Below are 20,419 nucleotides of genomic sequence, written 5' to 3'. Positions count from 1 at the left end.
CTCCGGAACAATGGAGAGAGCAACCAACTTATTGGAAATCATACATACTGATGTGTGCGGTCCAATGAGTGTTGAGGCTCGCGGTGGCTATCGTTATGTTCTCAATCTCACTGATGACTTGAGTAGATATGGGTATGTCTACCTAATGAAACACAAGTCTGAGACCTTTGAAAAGTTCAAGGAATTTCAGAGTGAGGTTGAGAATCAACGTGACAGAAAAATAAAATTCTTACGATCAGATCGTGGAGGGGAATATTTGAGTCACGAATTTGGCACACACTTAAGGAAATGTGGAATAGTTTCACAACTCACGCCGCCTGGAACACCTCAGCGAAATGGTGTGTCCGAACGTCGTAATCGCACTCTATTGGATATGGTGCGATCTATGATGTCTCTTACCGATCTACCGCTCTCATTTTGGGGCTATGCTTTAGAGACTGCCGCATTCACTTTAAATAGGGCTTCGTCGAAATCCGTTGAGACGACACCGTATGAATTATGGTTTGGGAAGAAACCTAAGCTGTCGTTTCTTAAAGTTTGGGGATGCGATGCTTATGTCAAGAAACTTCAACCTGAAAAGCTCGAACCCAAGTCAGAAAAATGCGTCTTCATAGGATACCCTAAGGAAACCATTGGGTATACCTTCTACCTCAGATCCGAAGGCAAGATCTTCGTTGCCAAGAACGGGTCCTTTCTGGAGAAAGAGTTTCTCTCGAAAGAAGTAAGTGGGAGGAAAGTGGAACTTGATGAGGTGACCCCTCTCGAACCAGAAAGTAGCGCAGCACAAGAAAATGTTTCTGTGGTGCCTGCACCGACTAGAGAGGAAGTTAATGATGACGATCATGATCACGTTACCACTGAACTTCGTAGGTCCACAAGGACACGTTCCGCACCAGAGTGGTACGGCAACCCTGTCATGGAAATCATGTTGTTGGACAACGGTGAACCTTCAAACTATGAAGAAGCAATGGCGGGCCCAGATTCCGACAAATGTCTAGAAGCCATGAAATCCAAGATAGGATCCATGCATGAAAACAAAGTATGGACTTTGACTGACTTGCCCGATGATCGGCGAGCCATAGAAAATAAATGGATCTTTAAGAAGAAGACAGACGCGGATGGTAATGTGACCATCTATAAGGCTCGACTTGTCGCTAAGGGTTATCGACAAGTTCAAGGGGTTGACTACGATGAGACTTTCTCACCCGTAGCAAAGCTGAAGTCCGTCCGAATCATGTTAGCAATTGCCGCATTCTATGATTATGAGATATGGCAAATGGACGTCAAAACGGCATTCCTTAACGGCTTTCTTAAGGAAGAATTGTATATGATGCAGCCGGAAGGTTTTGTCGATCCTAAGAATGCTAACAAGGTATGCAAGCTCCAGCGCTCCATCTATGGGCTGGCGCAAGCATCTCGGAGTTGGAACATTCGATTTGATGAGATGATCAAAGCGTTTGGGTTTACACAGACTTATGGAGAAGCCTGTGACAAGAAAGTGAGTGGGAGCTCTATAGCATTTCTCATATTATATGTGGATGACATACTGTTGATGGGAAATGATATAGAATTCTTGGGAAGCATAAAGGCCTACTTGAACAAGTGTTTTTCAATGAAGGACCTTGGAGAAGCTGCTTATATATTAGGCATCAAGATCTATAGAGATAGATCAAGACGCCTCATTGGTCTTTCACAAAGTACGTACCTTGACAAGATATTGAAGAAGTTCAATATGGATCAGTCCAAGAAGGGGTTCTTGCCTGTATTGCAAGGTGTGCAATTGAGCACGGCTCAATGCCCGACCACGGCAGAAGATAGAGAAAAGATGAGTGTCGTCCCCTATGCCTCGGCCATAGGGTCTATTATGTATGCCATGCTGTGTACCAGACCTGATGTAAACCTTGCCGTAAGTTTGGTAGGAAGGTACCATAGTAATCCCGGCATGGAACACTGGACAGCAGTCAAGAATATCCTGAAGTACCTAAAGAGGACTAAGGATATGTTTCTCGTTTATGGAGGTGACGAAGAGCTCGTCATAAAGGGTTACGTCGATGCTAGCTTCGACACAGATCTGGATGACTCTAAGTCACAAACCGGATACGTGTATATTTTGAATGGTGGGGCAGTAAGCTGGTGCAGTTGCAAGCAAAGCGTTGTGGCGGGATCTACATGTGAAGCGGAATACATGGCGGCCTCAGAGGCAGCACAAGAAGAAATCTGGGTGAAGGAGTTCACTACCGACCTAGGAGTTATTCCCAATGCGTCGGGCCCGATAACTCTCTTCTGTGACAACACTGGAGCTATTGCCCTTGCCAAGGAGCCCAGGTTTCACAGGAAGACCAGGCATATCAAGCGTCGCTTCAACTCCATTCGTGAAAATGTTCAAAATGGAGACATAGATATTTGTAAAGTACATACGGACCTGAATGTAGCAGATCCGTTGACTAAACCTCTCCCTAGAGAAAAACATGATCAGCACCAGAACTCTATGGGTGTTCAATTCATCACAATGTAACTAGATTATTGACTCTAGTGCAAGTGGGAGACTGTTGGAAATATGCCCTAGAGGCAATAATAAAATGGTTATTATTATATTTCCTTGTTCATGATAATTGTCTATTGTTCATGCTATAATTGTGTTATCCGGAAATCGTAATACATGTGTGAATACATAGACCACAACATGTCCCTAGTGAGCCTCTAGTTGGCTAGCTCGTTGATCAACAGATAGTCATGGTTTCCTGGCTATGGACATTGGATGTCATTGATAACGGGATCACATCATTAGGAGAATGATGTGATGGACAAGACCCAATCCTAAGCATAGCACAAGATCGTGTAGTTCGTTTGCTAGAGCTTTTCCAAATGTCAAGTATCATTTCCTTAGACCATGATATTGTGCAACTCCCGGATACCATAGGAGTGCTTTTGGTGTGCCAAATGTCACAACGTAACTGGGTGGCTATAAAGGTGCACTACGGGTATCTCCGAAAGTGTCTGTTGGGTTGGCACGAATCGAGACTGGGATTTGTCACTCCGTATGACGGAGAGGTATCTCTGGGCCCACTCGGTAATGCATCATCATAATGAGCTCAATGTGACCAAGTGTTTGGTCATGGGATCATGCATTACGGTACGAGTAAAGTGACTTGCCGGTAACGAGATTGAACAAGGTATTGGGATACCGACGATCGAATCTCGGGCAAGTAACGTACCGATTGACAAAGGGAATTGTATACGGAATTGATTGAATCCTCGACATCGTGGTTCATCCGATGAGATCATCATGGAACATGTGGGAGCCAACATGGGTATCCAGATCCCTCTGTTGGTTATTGACCGGAGAGTCGTCTCGGTCATGTCTGCATGTCTCCCGAACCCGTAGGGTCTACACACTTAAGGTTCGGTGACGCTAGGGTTGTAGAGATATTAGTATGTGGAAATCCGAAAGTTGTTCGGAGTCCCGGATGAGATCCCGTACGTCACGAGGAGTTCCGGAATGGTCCGGAGGTGAAGAATTATATATAGGAAGTCCAGTTTCGGCCACTTGGAAAGTTTCGGGGGTCACCGGTATTGTACCGGGACCACCGGAAGGGTCCCGGGGGTCCATCGGGTGGGGCCACCTATCCCGGAGGACCCCATGGGCTGAAGTGGGGAAGGGAACCAGCCCCTGGTGGGCTGGTGCACCCCCCTTGGGCCTCCCCTGCGCCTAGGGTTGGAAACCCTAGGGGTGGGGGGGCGCCCCACTTGACTTGGGGGGCAAGTCCCCCCCCCTTGGCCGCTGCCCCCCTTTGAGATGGGATCTCTGGGGCCGGCGCCCCCCTGGACCCCTATATAAAGAGGGGGGGAGGGCAGCCGCACCCAAGCCCCTGGCGCCTCCCTCTCCCTCCCGTGACACCTCTCCCTCTCGCTGAGCTTGGCGAAGCCCTGCCGAGATCCCCGCTGCTTCCACCACCACGCCGTCGTGCTGCTGGATCTCCATCAACCTCTCCCTCCCCCTTGCTGGATCAAGAAGGAGGAGACGTCTTCCCCAACCGTACGTGTGTTGAACGCGGAGGTGTCGTCCGTTCGGCGCTCGGTCATTGGTGATTTGGATCACGACGAGTACGACTCCATCAACCTCGTTCACTTGAACGCTTCCGCTTGCGATCTACAAGGGTATGTAGATGCACTCTTTTCCCTCTCGTTGCTAGAAGACTCCATAGATTGTTCTTGGTGATGCGTAGAAAATTTTAATTTCTGCAACGATCCCCAACAGATAAACCACCACATGCCCTCCGACGACGCTAAAAGCATCCTCAGAATGGGGGCTAGGCGGGAAGAACCTTATTCCATCTTCAGGGAACCGCCACCGCCTCGTCTTCCTGAGCAGGATACAAACTCTACCAAAACTCAGAACAACATCTAAAAATGGAGCCCCCCAGCCGGCAAGGATCGGGATCCACCGCGCTTCCATGGACTTAAGGCCATGGGAGACGAGGAAGCCTAGCAACTGCGCGGCGGGAGGCAACAAAAATCCTAATCGACTTGGCTCATGAGAGCGGCGAAGGGGTCACTAAACAAAACCCCTATAGGTAAGCACTTAGTAGTGGCGCACCTTATTTGGCATGTGCTACTTCTACTCAGTAGTAGCACGGGTGCAAAGTCTGCGCTACTGATAAACCATAGCGATAGTGCAGGTACAGTAGGCACACGCTACTACTAAGTGGGCCCCACCGTGTCCCCCCGGACAGGCAGTAGTAGTAGTAGTAGCGCGTGGTGTAAAACCTGCGCTACTACTAAGTGGATAGTTGTAGCGCTGGTGGGACACCACGTGCTACTATTATGGATAGACGAGGCCACTTGGTGGGCCGCACTTAGTAGTAGCACCTCTGTCCCAGGCTGTGCTACAACTACTGGGCATAGTAGTAGCGTGGCTCCTGAAACAAGGCATTGTAGGGTCTTTGGTGTTTCGTGCAAGGTGTTACTGAAACACCGAGGAAGACGCCACAGTCGCATTATTGAGACGTGTCTGGTATCCTGCATGTCATCATGGGTTGTTGATGATTATTTTTTGAGACAGATACCTGCTTATTTCAAGCGGTGCATGTCATCATAGGTTAAATCATATAACTATTACTACTAGAAGATGATTAGACAGATTCCCAGGTGTGCGCAGGAAGTAAAGGTCCTGGCAAAAAAACTCCATTTGTATATAGTTAGAGGCCCTAAATGAGAGATATTTGGTCCTCCCAACTGTTGTGGGGCGGTCTAAGGACGGTACTTTCAAGTATGTCAGAGAAAGCTCAAGTGGCAAGGTAGTGGGATGGAAGGGACAAGGCTTGTCCAAGGCAGTTAGGAAGGTGCTGGTTAAATCAGTCCTTCAAGCTACCCCAACCTTCATTGTGAGTTGCTTCCAATTCAACCCATAAAATGTGTGGGAACTTGACTTCTATCTCTTCAAAAAAATTGGGGACCAGTGAATGGTGAACGCAAGGTGCATTGGGTGGCTTGGGAAAAAATGTGTGCATGCAAGAAAGAGAGAGGAATGGGATTTAGGGACTTTGAGGCTTTTAATCAAGCTTTATTAGCCAAACAGGCATGTTGCATACTCCAAGTCCCGGGTTCTCTTTGTGCGAGAGTGCTAAAGGCTCGTTATTTCCCTAATGGTGATTTGTTAACAACAACATGTCCTAATGGGGGATCATTCATGTGGAGGAGCATATTTCACGGAAGGGACCTGCTGAAACATGGTATAATTTGGCGTATTGGAAATGGGTCAAAGGTTAACATTGCTACTGGCGATTGGGTTCCAAGGCATGGATGCATGAAACCACTGGGTTTAGTGTCGAGTCCGAACTGCAATATGGTAAGCGACCTACTGAACCACAACGAGACTGAAAGGGACGGTCCAATACTAAGTCGGATGTCAAAGATGTGGAACAGATAGTAGTTGGCAGGCTGAATACACAGGACTACATGGTGTGGAATTATACAAGGAATGAGAGGTTTACTGTCCGATCAGCATACGATCAGTGCATGGACTAGAAAAAGGTGGGAGGGGGAGACAGGAAACATTTTCGTCGGCCATAGCCCATAGGGGTTGGTTGGCATTGTGGAGCACCGATGTACCTGGCAAGATCAAGATACACATGTGGCTTCTTATCAAGAATGGAATAGCTGTGGGTTCGGAGCTAGCTCATCATTGTATAAAGGGTGGAGTGGTGTGTGCTGCCTGTGGGAGAGATGAAACATCACTGCACAGATTTTGGTTCTGCCCACATGCGGTCAAGGTCTGGGACCTCGTTCGTGAACACACGGGAGCACCTCTCTCTTCCTAGTCGATCTACCCCGATACCATAGCTGAAGGAATGGATGCTGGACTAGATGGTCACAGCCAAGGAAGAGGAAAAAGCAATTATATCAGATATGGTTAGCAAGGAATGAAGCTTGGGATGGGAAAAGAATAGGTGAGCCGAGGACGATCGCGGATACTGTTAACTTCTATCTGCAGGTATGGCTGGAGGCGAACCCCTCTATGTCTAGTCTAAAGCAAATTCCGCCGAAGGAGAATTGGCGAGCCCCAGAGGTTGGGTGGTTCAAGAGTAATGTCAGCGGGTCACTATCAAAACATATGGACAAGGGAGATGCTGGTGTGGTCATTAGAGACCACCATGGCAGGTTCCAAGCTGGGACTTGTCATTTTTTCCCAACAACTACCAAACTTGAACTGGTTGAGCTCCTTGCATGCAAAAGAGCTGCCAACTTGGCGATAGAAATGGGGATTAGCAAGCTGGTGCTGGAGTCATACTGCAAGGAGATGGTGACAAAGATTTTGTCCAAGGAGAAGGGTCTATCTCAGTAAAAGCGCCTTCATCCCAGGAAGGCTGGTCTCAGATAACTCTATTATTGCGTTTGAATGTATTCAGCATATACAGTCTTTAAAGGAGAACTCGCCAGCTGAGGGAGTCCTGGATTAGGGGGTCCTCGGACGGCCGGACTATATACTTTAGCCGGACTGTTGGACTATGAAGATACAAGATTGAAGACTTCGTCCCGTGTCCGGATGGGACTCTCCTTGGCGTGGAAGGCAAGCTTGGCGATACGGATATGTAGATCTCCTCCCTTGTAACCGACTCTGTGTAACCCTAGCCCCTCCGGTGTCTATATAAACCGGAGGGTTTAGTCCGTAGGACAAGAACAATCATACCATAGGCTAGCTTCTAGGGTTTAGCCTCTACGATCTCGTGGTAAATCAACTCTTGTAATACTCATATCATCAAGATCAATCAAGCAGGAAGTAGGGTATTACCTCCATCGAGAGGGCCCAAACCTGGGTAAACATTGTGTCCCCCGCCTCCTGTTACACATCCGCCTTAGACGCACAGTTCGGGACCCCCTACCCGAGATCCGCCGGTTTTGACACCGACATTGGTGCTTTCATTGAGAGTTCCACTGTGCCATCACCGTAAGGCTTGATGGCTCCTTCAATCATTGGCAACGATGCGATCCAGGGTGAGGTTTTCCTCCCCGGACAGATCTTCGTATTCGGCGGCTTCGTACTGCGGGCTAACTCGCTTGGCCATCTGGAGCAGATCGATAGCTACGCCCCTGGCCATCACGACGAGCATGATTTAGCTCTACCGTCGGACTGTGTTCGGGAGATCACACCTGCAACTACTCCGGCCCTCAATCCGGAACAAATTGCGTCGTCTGTGGACGGGTGGATGGACCCCGCCACGGAGGCCGCACACTCAGTGGCGATAGCGCCGAATACTGACTTCACCTCCTACGAGACCCGTGTTGCCGAATCGTTGGATTCATCCCCGGCCACGGACTCCGAGCCGCTTGTGTCCGTGCCCATCGAATCTGATTGGGCACCGATCATGGAGTTTACCTCCGCGGATATCTTTCAACACTCGCCTTTTGGCGATGTGCTAAATTCATTAAGGTCTCTCTCCCTGTCAGGAGACCCTTGGCCGAACTATGTCCGGCTAGAATGGGATGCGGACGACGAAGAAATTCGCGACCCACCCACCACCCACTTAGTAGCCACTGTCGACGATTTAACCGACATGCTCGATTCCGACTCCGAAGACATCGACGGCATGGACGACGATGCAGGAGAGGAACAGGAACCATCGCCCACAGGGCGCTGGACAACCACTTCATCACATGACATATACATGGTGGATACACCCAAAGAAAACAATGACGAGGAACGGAAGGATGCAGCGAAGGATAGCTTCCTCGAGAAGCAAACAAAGCGTCGGCGTAGACGCCACTCCAAATCCCGCCTCGTCAAAAACAGCAATAACAGCGCAAGAGAAAATAACACCCCTGTCGACTCCAGAGGAAACGACAACCACATTGACCTAGCGGCAGAGCAGGATGAACCAGTAAACGGCGAACATAGTACGGATCCGCTGTCCGAACACGGCGACGCCGAGGATAAAGCTCATCAATCTCCCTCCGAGAGGAAAACAGTCCGGACGAAGATGCACACATCATCCCGGAAAGGCACTTGGAACAAGAGAACCTCCGCAGAAGGCTTATTGCCACCGCGAGGAGTCTGAAGAAGCAGAAGCAAAGGCTTAAGGCCGCGCAGAATACGCTCAACAGTAGATGGAACAAAGTGCTTGACAATGAAGAAAAGTATGGTGGTAGTTACCACACAAAGAGCTATCCAAAGCGCAAGCTATTGCCTGAATTTGATGATGAGGCCTTAGAGCCCACACAGCCGAAAAATAAAACGGCCGACCGGTCGGATCAACCACCTTGTGGCCGCAATAGAACGGCTAACAAGGCCGCACATAAGTCAGCACACGATTCACATGAGGACTTGCATCAGAAGACCGGCGCGACCAGATCCATCTACGGATCAAGGAAACGCGCTCCAGCGCACAACCAAAACCGAACACTACAACCGTCAGAACGCCACGACACATCCAAATACAGGGGTGCCGCACACCCCCTATGTTTCACCGATGAGGTGCTGGACCACGAATTTCCAGAAGGATTCAAACCAGTGAACATAGAGGCGTACGACGGAACCACAGAACCCTGGGGTCTGGATTGAGGACTTTATCCTCCATATCCATATGGCTCGCGGAGACGATCTCCATGCCATCAAGTACTTGCCCCTCAAGCTGAAAGGACCAGCTCGGCACTGGCTGAAAAGCCTCCCCGAAAACTCAATTGGAAGTTGGGAGGAGCTTGAGGATGCTTTTCGGGATAATTTTCAAGGGACCTATGTCCGACCTCCGGATGCAGACGATCTAAGTCATATAATTCAACAGCCCGGAGAGTCAGCCCGAAAGCTTTGGAACAAATTTCTCACTAAGAAGAATCAAATCGTCGACTGCCCGGACGCCGAAGCCTTAGCAGCTTTCAAACACAGCGTTCGCGACAAATGGCTTGCCAGACACCTCGGTCAAGAAAAACCAAGGACAATGGCAGCCCTAACAAACCTCATGACCCGCTTTTGCGCGGGCGAAGATAGCTGGCTGGCTCGTAGTGGCACCAGCGACCCAGGCACATCTGAAGTCAGGGACGGTAATGGAAAACCACGACGCAATAAAAGCAAGCGTCAAAATAACGAAGACAGACTAGCCAACACGGCGGTAAACGCCGGATTCAGGGGCTCTCTACCCGGTCAGCGGCAAAAGCCTTTCAAAGGCAGCAGAGATGGACCGTCCAGCCTAAACAAGATTCTAGACAAACTATGTCAGATTCATGGCACCCCCGATAAACCTACAAATCACACCCACAGAGAATGTTGGGTCTTCAAGCAGGCCGGTAAGCTAAACGCCGAACACAAGGGGAGGAAGACACCAAGTGAAGACGAGGACGAGCCTCGCCAGCAAAGCACTGGGGGACAGAAAAAATTCCCACTAGAGGTCAAAATAGTGAACATGATTCACGTAACAGAAGGAAAGGGCAAACATGCACTCCAAGACACATGCGCCGTAGAGCCCGTCACCCCCAAGTTCAACCCTTGGTCGGCCCGCCCAATCACCCTTGATTGTAGGGATCACCTGACAAGTATCCGGCATGGAGGATTGGCTGCCTTGGTGCTAGACCCAATTATTGACAGATACCATCTCACCCAAGTCCTCATGGACGGCGGCAGTAGCCTGAATCTGATTTATCAGGACACAGTCCGCAAAATGGGGATAGACCCGACAAGAATCTGCCAAAGTAGTACTACCTTTAAGGGGGTAATACCAGGCCCAGAGGCCCACCGTACGGGCTCTCTAGTACTAGAGGTTGTATTCGGTTCACCCGACAACTTCCGAAGTGAAAAGTTAACCTTCGACATCGCTCCATTCCGAAGCGCCTATCAAGCACTACTCGGAAGAACAGCTTTCGCTCGTTTTAATGCAGTACCGCATTACGCTTCTCTTAAGCTTAAGATGCCCGGTCCACGGGGCACCATCACAGTTAGTGGAAATATTGAGCGTTCCTTACGCGCGGAAGAACGTGCGGCGGCTTTAACAGCCGAACACTAGACGGCCTCCCCAACCAGAATAAATGATCGGTCGTCAAGACCGCGGACACGGCAAGACGAGTCCGGCGCATCACTAGCTGTAACAGCCTAGATATACCTGAGATCGGTTTGCTGATTATACTCCCATAGGCGGTACCAGGGGCTTCCCGCGTGTAAAAAGGACTAGTTCGGCTCAACTTTACTTACCTTGAATTTTAATGGTTTATTGAGAATAACCAATTTTTCGCACGACAACTTTCACCTAAGTTCTTCTCTTTTACAAATGACAATCGTGCTACACCCTTCCAGGATACGGCACAACGGAGACACAGGCACAGACGTGCAGCAGGGACCCGCTCAAAGGTTTTTTTTTAGATTAAGACCCTGCGTAAACCTTTTTTACTGTCTTTTGTTGCTTCACATCCTCCGGATACTCAGTATAACCGAGAAGGATGCTGACGTTATTGGCATTTCGCCACGTCAGAACATTGCACGTACCTGGACACTCGGGGTTCATTATCAAGGGCATTGCTCAGTCCGGCATATGTTATAAAGACCGAATACCTTAGGGAGTGTTCGGCGTCGCGAGTTTGGCCTTATATGCATCAGCTCCGAATCATGTCTTTGGTCAAATGTTGGGTTAGCCCGGCTCCCGTGTTTTGCTACCTTACGTTCCGCTCTATCGGCTAAGGTGGCACCGGGAGAACTACTGCGATTCTGCCCTGGTTCATCCGGACGAGCACCTCAGTAGAGAAAGCTGAAAACTGACTGTCATGATAAAGCGCGAGACTGGTCAACCACTCGATGACTTTGCGGAATCTTCGGAATTCCTCCGCATTAACGAAGGGCCGGTTTTCCTGGTCATGTACGTACGCGCCCCGAATTCGGATGAGTGCGGAAATACCAGGGGCTATATAGTAGCCCCACTGTCAAACTCCTATGGTCAAGTGAAAGTGTTAAAGCAATATAGTCTGATTGCCTCGTTTGCCGCGCTACCACCTCCTTAATGGACCAAGACGTTGGATCAAGTGTGAAGACGCGCTTTTGCGAACACCCCCGCATTATATGCGTGGGGATGAAGCCGACGACTGCAAACTTTCAGGACATATATATATATATATATATATATATATATATATATATATAGTGTTACTATTCATCACCCAGGATGCAGAATAAGTTATTCTTCACCCGAGGTAATCTTACGATCACTTCCTAAATAAATTACGTTTAGAATATAAATAGTTACATGCACATTAATTCAATATGTAAAATTTGGTCTAAAAAAAGTTATAAGATCAGAAAAATCACATTTTATGTATGTTTTACAATATGTTTTTACATTTGTAATTTTATGTAACATAAAATATTTTTTACGGCGAGTACATATTTTCTTACGTTCTTTTTTTATGTATGAAATAAGACAAAATTTACAAAACGTAAAAATACGATGCATTGATGTCAAAATAGAGAGGGGGTGAAGAATAACTATTCCTCACCCAGGGTGACGAATAGCGCGACCCTATATATATATATATATATATATATATATATATATATATATATATATATATATATATATATATGACAATGTTTTCTATAAGCAGTGATAGTTACCACCACTTACGTTTTGTATGTTGTATGTAGTATCTATCAAAACCGAGAGTATGTACGTGTAGTATGTACTATATAACAATGATTATGTAGTATATATACTAATTTTTAGGTACTATACCATGTTTTGAGTATGTTCTTTTTTACGTACAAATATGTACGTATTTTACCAATATAACAAAAACTATGGGCTCATATGCAATTTTCTCATGTAACTTGCTTTGAAATATCTTAGATATAATACATGAACATATTTAAAATAATAAAATAGTAAATATAGTATCACATGGTAGTATATGAGATATGTGGGGTAACTACCACCGGGTGATAGGATGGATTTTCCCTATATATATATATATATATATATATATATATATATACAAATGTTTCCTACAAGCAGTGGTAGTTACCACCACTTGCGTTTTCTATGTTGTATGTAGTATCTGTAAATCTGTAAAAACCGAGAGTATGTACGTGTAGTATGTAGTATATATCAATGATTAGGTAGTATATATACTAATTTTTAGATAATATTTACCATATTTTGAGTATGCTCTTTTTTACGTACAAATATGTACGAATTTCATAAATATAACAAAAACTATGGACTCATATGCAATTTTTTCATGTAACTTGCTTTGAAATAATTTAGATATAGTTTATGAACATATTTAAAATAATAAAATAGTATATATAGTATCATATGGTAGTATATGAGATATGTGGGGTAACTACCACTGGGTGGTAGGATGGATTTTCCCTATATATATAGTATATAAGATATGTGGGGTAACTACCACTAGGTGGTAGGATGGATTTTTCCTATATATATATAGTGATGCTATTCTTCACCCGAGGTAATTTTACGATCACTTCATAATTAAATTACATTTGTAATTCAAATAGTGACATTCTTATTTATTCACTACGTAAATTTTGGTATAAAAAATAAAAATATAGGTCATAAGACAAGAAAATTTGGAGTTTATGTATATTTTACACTATGTTTTTACGTTTGTAATTTTACATAACATAAAATATTTTTTACGGCGATGATATAATTTCTTACGGTCTCGTTTTACGTCAGAAATAAGACAAAATTTACGGAACGTAAAATTAGAGTGCATTGGTGGTAAAATAGAGGGGGGTGAAGAATAACTATTCCTCACCCAGGGCGACGAATAGTCAATCCCTATATAATCCTAAGACCAATGTCAGGAGGCACCAAGAACAATGTTCTCGTCACAAGAATATCGGAACGATTCCAAGATACCCGCGTGATCCTAAAAAAAATTAGTGAAATTTAAGGAGAGGAAAGTCAAAACATCTACGTCAGGAGACCTCACCAGAGCGACGAAGGGACTGAGGAGTAAAAAGAATCCTACTCTCCGATATATATAATCCTAAGACTCAAAACATTTTGTTCTAGACTCAACAACGCCAGCGATTCGATCAAGCAGGGGGCTCCTAAGTCGGGGATGGCTCTGATTACCAACTTGTAACACCCATGATGCGGCTATATCTCCCACGTGTCAAGGCATGACTTAGAGGCATAACCGCATTGTAGGTATTGTCGCAAGAAGGGTCATCTTCACACAATCCCATGTAATGAACAAGAATGAGATAAAGAGAGTTGGCTTACAATCGCCACTTCACACAATACATAAATTAATTCATACATCATCCAAAATCCACACATAGACCGACTACGGTCAAAACCAAATGAAAAGAAGATAACCCCAAATGCTAGATCCCCGATCGTCCCAACTGGGCTCCACTACTGATCATCAGGAAACGAAACATAGTAACGACCACGGTCCTCGTCGAACTCCCACTTGAGCTCGGTTGCGTCACCTGCATAGGTATCATCGGCACCTGCAACTGTTTTGGTAGAATCTGTGAGTCACGAGGACTCAGCAATCTCACACCCGCGAGATCAAGACTATTTAAGCTTATGGGTAGGAAAGGGGTAATGAGGTGGAGCTGCAGCAAGCATTAAGCAAAATATGGTGGCTAACATACGCAAACAAGAGCGAGAAGAGAAGCAACACAACGGTCGAGAAGCTAGAAGAGATCAAGAAGTGATCCTGAAACTACTTACGCGCAACCATAACACAAGAACCGTGTTCACTTCCCGGACTCCGCCGAAAAGAGACCATCACGGCTACACACGCGGTTGATGCATTTTAATTAAGTCAAGTGTCAAGTTCTCTACAACCGGACATTAACAAATTCCCATCTGCCACATAACCGTGGGCACGACTTTCGAAAGATAATACCCTGCAGGGGTGTCCTAACTTAGCCCATCACAAGCTCTCACGGTTAACGAAGGATATTCCTTCTCCCGGGAAGACCCGATCAGTCTCGGAATCCCGGTTACAAGACATTTCGACAATGGTAAAACAAGACCAGCAAAGCCGCCCGATGTGCCGACAAATCCCGATAGGAGTCGCACGTATCTCGTTCTCAGGGCACACCGGATGAGCCAGACGTCGGGTTGGCATAGACCCTGGTTGCCCAGGGGGCGCCGGACATCGCTCGGTTTGGACCAGCCCTCAGAGGAGCACTGGCCCGGGGGGGGCTAAAATAAAGATGACCCTCAGGCTCCGGAAACCCGAGGGAAAAAGGCTTAGGTTGTTAGGAAAATGTAAAACCAATGTTGGGCCTTGTTGGAAGAGTTTCATTCAAGGCGAACTGTCAAGGGGGTCCCATAAATCACCCAACCGCGTAAGGAACGCAAAATCAAGGAACATAACACCGGTATGACGGAAACTAGGGCGGCAAGAGTGGAACAAAACACCAGGCATAAGGCCGAGCCTTCCACCCTTTACCAAGTATATAGATGCATTAATTAAATAATAGTTATTGTGATATCCCAACAAAGTTCATGATATCCATGTTCCAACATGGAACAAACTTAATCTTCACCTGCAACTAGCAACGCTACAAGAGGGGCTCAGCAAAGTGGTAACATAGCCAAGCAACGGTTTGCTAGGAAGGGTGAAAAGGTTAGAGGCTGACATGGCAATAAGGGAGGCATGATATAACAAGTGGTAGGTAGCGCAACATAGCGATAGAGCGAACAACTAGCAAGCAAAGATAGAAGTGATTTCGAGGGTATGGTCATCTTGCCTGAGATCCCGCAAGGAAGAAGAACGAGTCCATGAAGAAGACAAACGGACGTAGTCGAACGAATCCTCACAACTCCGGAACGAAACCGAAGCTAACGAGAGAAGCCAACCGGAAAGAAGCAAACAACATGGTAAACACACAAGCATAAGCATGACATGATGCACAAACAAGTATGATGCATGTCCGGTTTAAAGCGGCATGGCATGGCAAAGTGCACAAACAATACTACAAATTAAGTGGATCTCAATATGCAACGAGTTGCATATTGACGAAACACCACATCAATTATTTAGTTCTCTCTCGTTTATGTACCCAACAATATTTAAAGTTATTAACCATGGCAAGAGGTGAAACATAAGTAATCTACCTATCTAGGCAAGTTTAAAAGAGGCCGGAAATAACAAATAACAATTCCGGAAAATCCCCATATGTCTTTTAGCAATTTAAAGCAAACAACAATTTTAAACGTTTTAAATGTTATTATCATGATGCGGATGACATATGCAAGTTCTAAGCAATTTTATGAAAATGCTGACATGAGCATGATACGAGGCATTTGTCGCCATGGCGGAAGGAAAAAGGGTGCCACGGCAGCGAAACAGAAATGGTGCCACGGCAACATCCCGGTTCCGGTAGCTCATGGAGATACCGGTGCAAAAGGAAGTGTGCGGATGTGCGGAACATGCTAGAGATGGTGGGGTGATCCCGACTACCGGGTTCCCACGAGTTAGTGGCATGGAAACGAGTGACAAATCGGACACGGTGCAAACACGAGCATCTCATACAACATGCATTCGTTCACGGGCGGCGTCTCGGGGTTATACCTTCGAAGCGTGCATTTTGAAAGGGATCAAGTTCGTTGAGGGAAGTAGTGGAAGTAGACGTTCTCGCGACGGTAGTGGAAGTAGTGGTACTATCGGTCCTCGACGGTAGTGGTACACGTTTTTCTGTAGATGTTCGGGTCATCGTGGAGGAACTTGCCGCATCGCCGGGCGTAGTCGTACACTTGGTCTTGTCGGATGCACGACAACGGTAGTGGAACTTGGCGCTTGAGGTTTGAATACGGGGTCGGACGTGTAGCCGTTCATAGTCCAACTTGACGCATCCGGGTCGAGTACTTGGCGAATCCGCACGTAGAGGTACTTGGCGAAAAATCCTGGAGGTGATGCGTCCATGTATGGTTCTTGGCGGCGTTCTTGCTGGTCCAAAAAGAAGCAAGACAGGAGGCCGGCGGCAGGGTCTTGGCACTGGTTGATGCGGGTAAGCGAAGGCGCGTCCTCCTCCCCGCTCGAACGAAGCAGAGGCGGGGCAGGGGGCTTGGACATGTAGAGGCGCTGGAGGTGACGAGCTCCTGGTCGAGCAGAGGGCTCAGGCGCGGAACTTGAGGTGATGAAGGCGAAGGGGAACACGACGAGCCGGACGGCAGCGGCTTGGTTCTGCGGTGGATGACGGCGGATGCAGGCGACGAGGAGGAGGCAGAGGGGACAGGACGAGGGCGCGGCTGCTGATGGAAGGGGGCGCGACGGCGGTGAGGAGGCCGACGGGGCTCCGACCTGGTTCTCTTCTCCGGCGAGGGCGGAGCGCGGGTCTCGCACTGGAGGCGCGCGGATGCGGGAGCGAGGGGATCGGGTGTGATGCGGGTGAGGCGGCGGGCACGGGAAACGAGAGGGAGAGATGGGGATCGAGAGGAGAGCGAGGGATCGAGGGAGAGAAGTGGATCGGGAGAAGGGTTAGCGCTGCCCTCTCCCTGCGTGACGGCGCTCGGGAGGGAGATGGGGATCGAGCAGGAGGCTCTCCCCTGGCGCTAGGGTTAGCGAGGGAGAGAGGCTGGGCTGGCCTTCGGTCGCCTGGAGGCCCAGCTGAATCTTGGGCCACTTCGGATGGAAGGGAAAAACCAGGAGGCCTGCTGGGCTGGCCAAAAGAAAGAAAAGGGGTTTCTTTTCCATATTTCAGAAAAAGAAAAGAGCCAAGGGATTTATTTGGAGGTTCAATTAAACCTAAAGTTAACTGAAATGGCAAGTGACTACTTTGACATAATTTCGAAGCTCCACAACTAGATTTGGAGCAAGGGGAGAAGGATGGAGGATTTAAATAATTTAGAGACGAGAGGAGTTTCAAATGCAAGTGTGTTATGGTCAATTCCAAATTAATGGAATATTTACTACAGCTCCCTGATAATATTGAGAGACTTCGAATATGTTTTAAAGAGAAATCACCATGTGAATTCCCTCGATTTAAATGGATCAAGGATCCATGCAATTTATGTAAGTGAGTTTTAGTTGGTTTGTGAAATTGATGGCATGATGACATGATGCAATGCAAATGATGCTATGAAGAATACAACGAACAAAGCAAATCACACGATGAATCTCGGGAATACATGGAAGGCATCTGGAGCGTCGGTCTTGGGGCGTCACACCAGCCACGATATCTCCAGCTTGACGCAGCTCCTCCTTCGCCGCTCTGATTTTAGAGCGGGCTTCCTTGGCTGCTACCATGGCCTTCTCCAGGTCCGTCGCCTTCGCTCGGCTTTCCTTTTCAAGAAGCTCGTAACGATCAGCGGCATCTTTCAACTCAACGGCCATCTTGGCTATTTTATCCTTGCTTTGGCAATGCGCAGCCTGTTCGGCTCTCAGCTCTTCGACCGCCTTTAGAGCGGCCGCATCACTCTTCCTGGCTTGTTCCTTGGCTCGGGCAAGTTCCGCCCGAAGGGTCTCCACGGCGGCAGCTCCATCTATAGTCGCAACATATTAAAGATACTAGCATCATGCTCCTCTTACTATGTGTTGATCACCGGAGAAATCACATACCCTGTGCCTCGTCGAGCCGCTTGTTTACAAGCACGATGTCGGCATCTGCCGCATCAAGTTGTCGCTTCAGCTCGGCAAACTCACCAGTCCGGCTAGCCATCGGACCCTCCGCCACCTGCACATGAAGGCGACATGATTATTACCTGGGACTATGATCCTCTGTTTGCCGCCGTTTTCGACAGCAACCAGAGTCTCAGGGGCTACTATCTGCATATGGCACACCTAGCATGTGCGGTACCATCAAAAACATATACTACTTTGCGTACCTCAAAGCCTCTCAGCAGGCTCATAAAAGCTTCATGCAGCCCGCTTTCGGCGGATGAAATCCTTTCAACCACCGTACCCATTAGCGTACGATGCGCTTCTGAGATAGCCGCTTGCTCCAGAAGATCCTTCAGTGCGTCGGGTCGCGCACCGGACGGCCCCGGCCTCTTTCTCTTGCTCTCCTTAAGAGCCGAATACTCCGGACTTTGGGTGGCCGAGGGATTACCCTCTGGCCTTGGCGGATCAGGAGAAATCCTCCGTGATGACACCTCAGGGTCGCCCGCCTCATGAGGCGGGGAGGCATGGGGAGGTGTTTCGCTCTCCATCATCTCCGGAAGAAGATCCCCCGAAGACGAACTCTGTCGAGAAGGGCTACGATCCGGACTACAAGACATATGCTTCGGTTATTGTCCTCAGAAGTAAAGCAGGATATTTTTACTATTAAGTACTTTTTGTTTACTTACAACTCGGTGGAGGGCTGATCCCCTTGCGGGCACTGTGCGGCAAGGATACCCTCCGGGGCAGGACCCTCTGGCGAAGATTTCTTCCCTTGTTTGGAAACCATTGTTTCCAAGTCTTCAGAGGTGGTCCTCTTCCTTCCCTAGGGAGAGGGAATTTCAGATTCTTCTCCCCGGTTATCCTCCTTCGCGGAGGCGCTAATTCCCCCGGTTTGGATGAATAATGAGCGAGGCCCGCTTTCAGCCTCTTTATTCCCCCTTTATCTTCCCCTGAGGGCGCCTGATAAGGCGCCAGCTCAAGCATTCTGGCCAGTACTGGATCTGCTGAGCCTTCGGGAAGGGGGGCCGAACACCTGATCATCTTCGCCTTTTTTACCCAGTCCTGGTCAAAGAGCGACTTTTCAAAATGACGTTGTGATAAATAAAGAGACAACGTGTTCGGCCGAAGGACTACTTACTTGGGTATCTGGACGATTGCAGCTCAGACCTGCATCCTCGGTGGTGTCCGGACACCTTATTTGTGGTCCGAAGAACAGTTTGTACATCTCTTCGAGCGTCATGCCGAGGAAGTGCTGAATAGCTCGCGGTCCTTCCGGGTTGAACTCCCACATACGGAGGGGTCGACGTTTGCAAGGCGGGACTCGACGAACTAGCATGACTTGCATTACCGTGACCAGGCTGACATCTCTCTCGAGGAGATCTCGGATGCGACTCTGCAATATCGGCACATCATTTGCTGGCCCCCAGTCCAGCCCCTTGTTGATCCATGACGTCAGTTGTGGCGGGGGGCCCGAGCGAAAGGCAGGGGCGGCCACCCACTTAGTACCGCGGGGGGCTGTGATGTAAAACCACTCCCGTTGCCATAAGCTGGGTACCTCCGGGAAGGAACCCTTTGTCCATGGAACATTGGCGCCTTTGCTTATTACGGCTCCTCCGCATTCTGCGTGTCGCCCATTAATCATCTTCGGCTCTACACTAAAGGTCTTGAGCCACAAACCGAAGTGCGGGGTGACGTGGAGGAAGGCCTCACACACGACGATGAACGACGAAATGTGAAGGATGGAATCCGGGGCCAGGTCATGGAAATCCAGCCCGTAATAGAACATGAGCCCCCTAACAAAGGGATCTAGAACAAGGCCTAGCCCTCGGAGGAGTGGGAATGACCTGCCCTCGAGCAGGTAGCCTGTGCGAGATTTCGGCGGTCAGATACCTAGCCTCTCTTAGCTTCTTGATGTCTTCGTCTGTGGCAGAGGAGGGCATCCACCGACCTTGAAGGTTGGGTCCGGACATGGTTGAAGGTCCGAAGCGCCTGACCTGAGCCCTGGGTGTTGGAACTCGAGGCGGGGGAAGGATTCGATTGAGTACGAGAAGAAAAAGGATAGGCCTTGACCTCTTTATAAAGAGGGCGAATATCAAGCGTCCTCCTCGTGGCCGTTTGGGACTTGCCTAAAATCGAGGAGTCATACCAACGGGCATGATTGGGTTACCCACATCCGTATTGATGAGAATCCCGTAATAAGGGGGACACGATCTCTGCTTCGACAAGACGTGCCAATAAAATCGCCTCGCGAAACGTGCAGTGGCAGGCTAATTGAGAAAAATGGTTCGAATATTGATCAGGCCGTGGTGTGATGTCACGTTATGAAAAGTCGTCAGCAGATTAGATTTTTGGA

This window comes from Aegilops tauschii, chromosome 5 (assembly GCF_002575655.3).
Source record: "Aegilops tauschii subsp. strangulata cultivar AL8/78 chromosome 5, Aet v6.0, whole genome shotgun sequence".
Lineage (NCBI taxonomy): Eukaryota > Viridiplantae > Streptophyta > Magnoliopsida > Poales > Poaceae > Aegilops > Aegilops tauschii.
Note: the sequence above shows the minus strand (reverse complement) of the source record.